Here is a 6,000-nt window from a genome sequence, read left to right on the forward strand (position 1 = left end):
CTGATACTAGCAATATTTATTGAAACAAATGTAGCTTGCAATTACAAAAAATTAGATGTCCATTGTATTAAAGATAATTATTTTTGTAAAGACAGACAGACAGGCAGGCAGAAAGAGAGTGCAGGAAACTCTTTATCTATGTATACTTTTTGTCATGGGTCAGCAAGTGATTTTGGGCCTGTACTGGCACTATTTATTTATTAATTTATTTATATATTTGCCATCTAAATTTTAACCCCGTTTTAACTCTTCAATTTTTTACAGACTGTGAATGACAGCATGAGCATGAACAAAAAGCGTTGGGAAAAAGCACTAAGTGTCTACTGCCACACTGCCTTGAATGCACCCAATTCCGTCTGATCTCGGAAGTTAAGCAGTGCCAGGCCTGGTCAGTACCTGCATTGGAGGCCGCCTGAGAACACCAGGTGTGGTAGGCTTTTTTTTTTTCATTTTTAAAGCAGTGAAGCATGCGTCATAGTTACTGATAGTAGCAATATTCATTGAAACAACTGTAGCTTGCAATTACTAAAAATTAGATGTCCATTGTATTAAAGATAATTATCTTTTGTAAAGACAGACAGACAGGCAGGCAGAAAGAGGGGCAGGAAACTCTGTATCTATGTATACTTTTTATAATGGGCCAGCAAGTGATTCTGGGCCTGTACTGGCACTATTTATTAATTTATTTATATATTTGCCATCTAAATTTTAACCCTGTTTTAACTCTTCAATTTTTTACAGACTGTGAATGACAGCATGAGCAAGAACAAAAAGCTTTGGGAAGAAGTGCTAAGTGTCTACCGCCACACTGCCTTGAATGCACCCGATCCTGTTTGATCTTGGAAGTTAAGCAGGGCCAGGCTTGGTCAGTACCTGGATGGGAGTCCGCCTGGGAACACCATGTGCGGTAGGCTTTTTTTTTTTCATTTTTAAAGTAGTGAAGCATGCGTCATATTTACTGATACGAGCAATATTTATTGAAACAAATGTAGCTTGCAATTACTAAAAATTAGATGTCCATTGCATTAAAGATAATTATCTTTTGTAAAGACAGACAGGCAGGCAAGCAGACAGAAAGAGGGGCAGGAAACTCTTTATCTGTGTAAACTTTTTGTCATGGGTCAGCAAGTGATTCTGTACTGGCACTATTTATTAATTTATTTATATATTTGCCATCTAAATTTTAACCCCGTTTTAACCTTTCAATTTTTTACAGACTGTGAATGACAGCATGAGCAAGAACAAAAAGCATTGGGAAGAAGCGCTAAGTGTCTACTGCAACACTGCCTTGAATGCACCCGATCCCGTCTGATCTCGGAAGTTAAGCAGGGTCAGGCTTGTTCACTACCTGGATGGGAGACCGCCTGGGAACACCAGGTGTGGTAGGCTTTTATTTTCATTTTTAAAGTAGTGAAGCATGCGTCATATTTATTGATACTAGCAATATTTATTGAAACCAATGTAGCTCGCAATTACTAAAAATTAGATGTCCATTGTATTAAAGATAATTATCTTTTGTAAATACAGACAGGCAGGCAGGCAGAAAGAGGGGCATTAAACTCTGTATCTTTGTATACTTTTTGTCATGGGTCAGCAAGTGATTCTGGGCCTGTACTGGCACTATTTATTAATTTATTTATATATTTGCCATCTAAATTTTAACCCCATTTTAACTCTTCAATTTTTTACAGACTGTGAATGACAGCATGAGCAAGAACAAAAAGCGTTGGGAAAAAGCGCTAAGTGTCTACCGCCACTCTGCCTTGAATGAACCCTACCCGTCTGATCTCAGAAGTTATGCTGGGCCAGGCCTGGTCAGTACCTGGATGGGAGACCACCTGGGAACACCAGGTGCGGTAGGCTATTTTTTTTTATTTTTAAAGCAGTGAAGCATGCGTAATATTTACTGATACTAGCAATATTTATTGAAACAAATGTAGCTTGCAATTACTAAAAATTAGATGTCCATTGTATTAAAGATAATTATCTTTTGTAAATACAGACAGGCAGGCAGGCAGGCAGAAAGAGGGGCAGGAAACTCTGTATCTATGTATACTTTTTGTCATGGGTCAGAAAGTGATTCTGGGCCTGTACTGGCACTATTTATTAATTTATTTATATATTTGCCATCTAAATTGTAACCCCGTTTTAACTCTTCAATTTTTTACAGACTGTGAATGACAGCATGAGCAAGAACAAAAAGCGAGGGGAAGAAGCTTTAAGTGTCTACCTCCACACTGCCTTGAATGCACCTGATCTCTGAAGTTAAGCAGGGCCAGGCCTGGTCAGTACCTGGATGGGAGACCACCTGGGAACACCAGGTGCGGTAGGCTTTTTTTTTCATTTTTAAAGCAGTGAAGCATGCGTCATATTTACTGATACTAGCAATATTTATTGAAACAAATGTGCGGTAGGCTTTTTTTTTTTCATTTTTAAAGTAGTGAAGCATGCGTCATATTTACTGATACGAGCAATATTTATTGAAACAAATGTAGCTTGCAATTACTAAAAATTAGATGTCCATTGCATTAAAGATAATTATCTTTTGTAAAGACAGACAGGCAGGCAGAAAGAGGGCAGGAAACTCTTTATGTATACTTTTTGTTATGGGTCAGCAAGTGATTCTAAGCCTGTACTGGCACTATTTATTTATTAATTTATTTATATTTTTCCATCTAAATTTTAACCCTGTTTTAACTCTTCAATTTTTTACAGACTGTGAATGACAGCATGAGCAAGAACAAAAAGCTTTGGGAAGAAGCACTAAGTGTCTACTGCCAAACTGCCTTGAATGCACCCGATTCCGTCTGATCTCGGAAGTTAAGCAGGGCCAGGCCTGGTCAGTACCTGGATGGGAGACCGCCTGGGAACACCAGTTGAGGTAGACTTTTTTTTTTCATTTTTAAAGCAGTGAAGCATGCCTCATATTTACTGATACTAGCAATATTTATTGAAACAACTGTAGCTTGCAATTACTAAAAATTAGATGTCCATTGTATTAAAGATAATTATCTTTTGTAAAGACAGACAGGCAGGCAAGCAGACAGAAAGAGGGGCAGGAAACTCTTTATCTGTGTAAACTTTTTGTCATGAGTCAGCAAGTGATTCTGGGCCTGTACTGGCACTATTTATTAATTTATTTATATATTTGCCATCTAAATTTTAACCCCGTTTTAAATCTTCAATTTTTTACAGACTGTGAATGACAGCATGAGCAAGAACAAAAAGCGTTGGGAAGAAGCGCTTAGTGTCTACGGCCACACTGCCTTGAATGCTCCCGATCCCGTCTGATCTCGGAAGTTAAGCAGTGCCAGGCCTGGTCAGTACCTGTATGGGAGACCGCCTGGGAACACCAGGTGCGGTAGGCTTTTTTTTTTTCATTTTTAAAGCAGTGAAGCATGCCTCATATTTACTAATACTAGCAATATTTATTGAAACAAATGTAGCTTGCAATTACTAAATATTAGATGTCCATTGTATTAAAGATAATTATCTTTTGTAAAGACAGACAGACAGGCAGGCAGGCAGAAAGAGGGGCAGGAAACTCTGTATCTATGTATACTTTTTGTCATGGGTCAGCAAGTGATTCTGGGTCTGTACTGGCGCTATTTATTAATTTTTTTATATATTTGCCATCTAAATTTTAACCCCGTTTTAAATCTTCAATTTTTTTACAGACTGTGAATGACAGCATGAGCAAGAACAAAAAGCGTTGGGAAGAAGCGCTAAGTGTCTACTGCCACACTGCCTTGAATGCACCCGATCCCATCTGATCTCGGAAGTTAAGCAGGGCCAGGCCTGGTCAGTACCTGGATGGGAGGCCGCCTGGGAACACCAGGGGACGTAGGGTTTTTGTTTCATTTTTAAAGCAGTGAAGCATGCCTCATATTTACTGATAGTAGCAATATTCATTGAAACAACTGTAGCCTGCAATTACTAAACATTAGATGTCCATTGTATTAAAGATAATTATCTTTTGTAAAGACAGACAGACAGGCAGGCAGAAAGAGGGGCAGGAAACTCTTTATCTATGTAAACTTTTTGTCATGGGTCAGCAAGTGATTCTGGGCTTGTACTGGCACTATTTATTAATTTATTTATATATTTGCCATCTAAATTTTAACCCCGTTTTAACTTCAATTTTTTACAGACTGTGAATGACAGCATGAGCAAGAACAAAAAGCGTTGGGAAGAAGTGCTAAGTGTCTACCTCCACACTGCCTTGAATGCTCCCGATCACGTCTGATCTCGGAAGTTAAGCAGTGTCAGGCCTGGTCAGTACCTGGATGGGAGACCGCCTGGGAACACCAGGTGCGGTAGGCTTTTTTTTTTCATTTTTAAAGCAGTGAAGCATGCCTCATATTTACTAATACTTATTGAAACAAATGTAGCTTGCAATTACTAAAAATTAGATGTCCATTGTATTAAAGATAATTATCTTTTGTAAAGACAGACAGACAGGCAGGCAGGCAGAAAGAGGGCAGGAAACTCTTTATGTATACTTTTTGTTATGGGTCAGCAAGTGATTCTAAGCCTGTACTGGCACTATTTATTTATTAATTTATTTCTATTTTTCCATCTAAATTTTAACCCCGTTTTAACTCTTCAATTTTTTACAGACTGTGAATGACAGCATGAGCAAGAACAAAAAGCTTTGGGAAGAAGCACTAAGTGTCTACTGCCACACTGCCTTGAATGCACCCGATCCCGTCTGATCTCGGAAGTTAAGCTGGGCCAGGCCTGGTCTGTACCTGGATGGGAGACCGCCTGGGAACACCAGGTGCGGTAGGCTTTTTTTTTTCATTTTTAAAGCAGTGAAGCATGCGTCATATTTACTGATACTAGCAATATTTATTGAAACAAATGTAGCTTGCAATTACTAAAAATTAGATGTCCATTGTATTAAAGATAATTATTTTTTGTAAAGACAGACAGGCAGAAAGAGGGGCAGGAAACTCTGTATCTATGTATGAAGTGCTAAGTGTCTACCGCCACACTGCCTTGAATGCACCTGATCCCGTCTGATCTTGGAAGTTAAGCAGGGCCAGGCCTGGTCAGTACCTGGATGGGAGACCGCCTGGGAACACCAGGTGCGGTTTGCTTTTTTTTTTCATTTTTAAAGCAGTGAAGCATGCGTCATATTTACTGATACTAGCAACTAGTTTTTGACTGCCATATATTGGTGTCAAAGGGGAGTGCGGGGTAGAAATGTGGGAGCTTGTGTGCTTTACTTTGTCCCACTCTGTAAACATTTCATCCAGAAGTGGGAAATCTGAGATGTTAGTGGGTCTGTATTGGGCATTTCTCCATAACAGTGCGGCTAGATCCCTGGAGTTAAGGATCATGTTGTCTATGTGTTTCCATGCTTTAGGTGTTTCACTGTGGCACCATTCTACTGCTCTTTGGAGCAGTATGACTCGCCTAAGTGATTTTTTTTTTAATTTGATTGAGTTTGGCAGTTAAATGGTGGCATGAAATATACCAAAATGGGCCTAGATCAATACTTTAGGTTGTCTACTAAAAAAAAAAAAGATATATACACATGTGAGCGAGCGGTTATTCAGGGATTCCTGACAGACAATACAATGTATCTTTTGCTAATTTTGAAAAAAAAAAAATGGTTTGGCAACAGCAAAGTGCTACTTGTACTTATTGCCCTATTACTTACAAAAAAAGCAAAGAATATGTAAACATTGGGGATTTCTAAACTCAGGACAAATTTAAAAACTATTTAGCATAGGTGTTTTTGGTGGTTGTAGATGAGTAACAGATTTTATAATTTTTTATAGTAAATTATATGATATAATGACAATAATGGTATCTTTAGAAAGTCCATTTAATGGTGAGAAAAATGGTATATAATATGTGTGGGTACAGTAAATGAGTAAGAGGGAAAATTACAGCTCAACACAAACACCGCAGAAATGTAAAACCATCCCTGGTCCTTAATGTTAAGAAAATTGAAAAAATGGTCTGGTCACTAAAGGGTTAAGCCACTTA

General features: G+C 38.4%; 3 non-coding genes and 8 pseudogenes across 3 annotated transcripts; all 11 read left to right on the plus strand.

Moving 5' to 3' along the window:
• Positions 1 to 318: 318 nt before the first annotated feature.
• On the plus strand, positions 319 to 437 carry LOC128651067 (uncharacterized; annotated as a pseudogene).
• A 358-nt stretch (positions 438 to 795) lies between these two features.
• Positions 796 to 914, plus strand: LOC128650826 (uncharacterized; annotated as a pseudogene).
• A 356-nt stretch (positions 915 to 1,270) lies between these two features.
• On the plus strand, positions 1,271 to 1,389 carry LOC128650814 (uncharacterized; annotated as a pseudogene).
• Positions 1,390 to 1,745: 356 nt separating this feature from the next.
• Positions 1,746 to 1,863, plus strand: LOC128651147 (uncharacterized; annotated as a pseudogene).
• A 361-nt stretch (positions 1,864 to 2,224) lies between these two features.
• On the plus strand, positions 2,225 to 2,333 carry LOC128651004 (uncharacterized; annotated as a pseudogene).
• A 436-nt stretch (positions 2,334 to 2,769) lies between these two features.
• LOC128650810 (uncharacterized) lies at positions 2,770 to 2,888 on the plus strand (annotated as a pseudogene).
• Positions 2,889 to 3,249: 361 nt separating this feature from the next.
• Positions 3,250 to 3,368, plus strand: LOC128650781 (5S ribosomal RNA). Its single transcript, XR_008401039.1, has one exon. It is a non-coding gene; the product is annotated as a 5S ribosomal RNA (ribosomal RNA).
• Positions 3,369 to 3,731: 363 nt separating this feature from the next.
• On the plus strand, positions 3,732 to 3,850 carry LOC128650855 (uncharacterized; annotated as a pseudogene).
• Positions 3,851 to 4,204: 354 nt separating this feature from the next.
• On the plus strand, positions 4,205 to 4,323 carry LOC128650795 (uncharacterized; annotated as a pseudogene).
• A 350-nt stretch (positions 4,324 to 4,673) lies between these two features.
• LOC128650723 (5S ribosomal RNA) lies at positions 4,674 to 4,792 on the plus strand. The gene has a single exon (XR_008400983.1). It is a non-coding gene; the product is annotated as a 5S ribosomal RNA (ribosomal RNA).
• A 191-nt stretch (positions 4,793 to 4,983) lies between these two features.
• LOC128650789 (5S ribosomal RNA) lies at positions 4,984 to 5,102 on the plus strand. Its single transcript, XR_008401046.1, has one exon. It is a non-coding gene; the product is annotated as a 5S ribosomal RNA (ribosomal RNA).
• Positions 5,103 to 6,000: the final 898 nt, after the last annotated feature.

Source organism: Bombina bombina, chromosome 2 (genome assembly GCF_027579735.1).
Source record: "Bombina bombina isolate aBomBom1 chromosome 2, aBomBom1.pri, whole genome shotgun sequence".
NCBI classification, from domain to species: domain Eukaryota; kingdom Metazoa; phylum Chordata; class Amphibia; order Anura; family Bombinatoridae; genus Bombina; species Bombina bombina.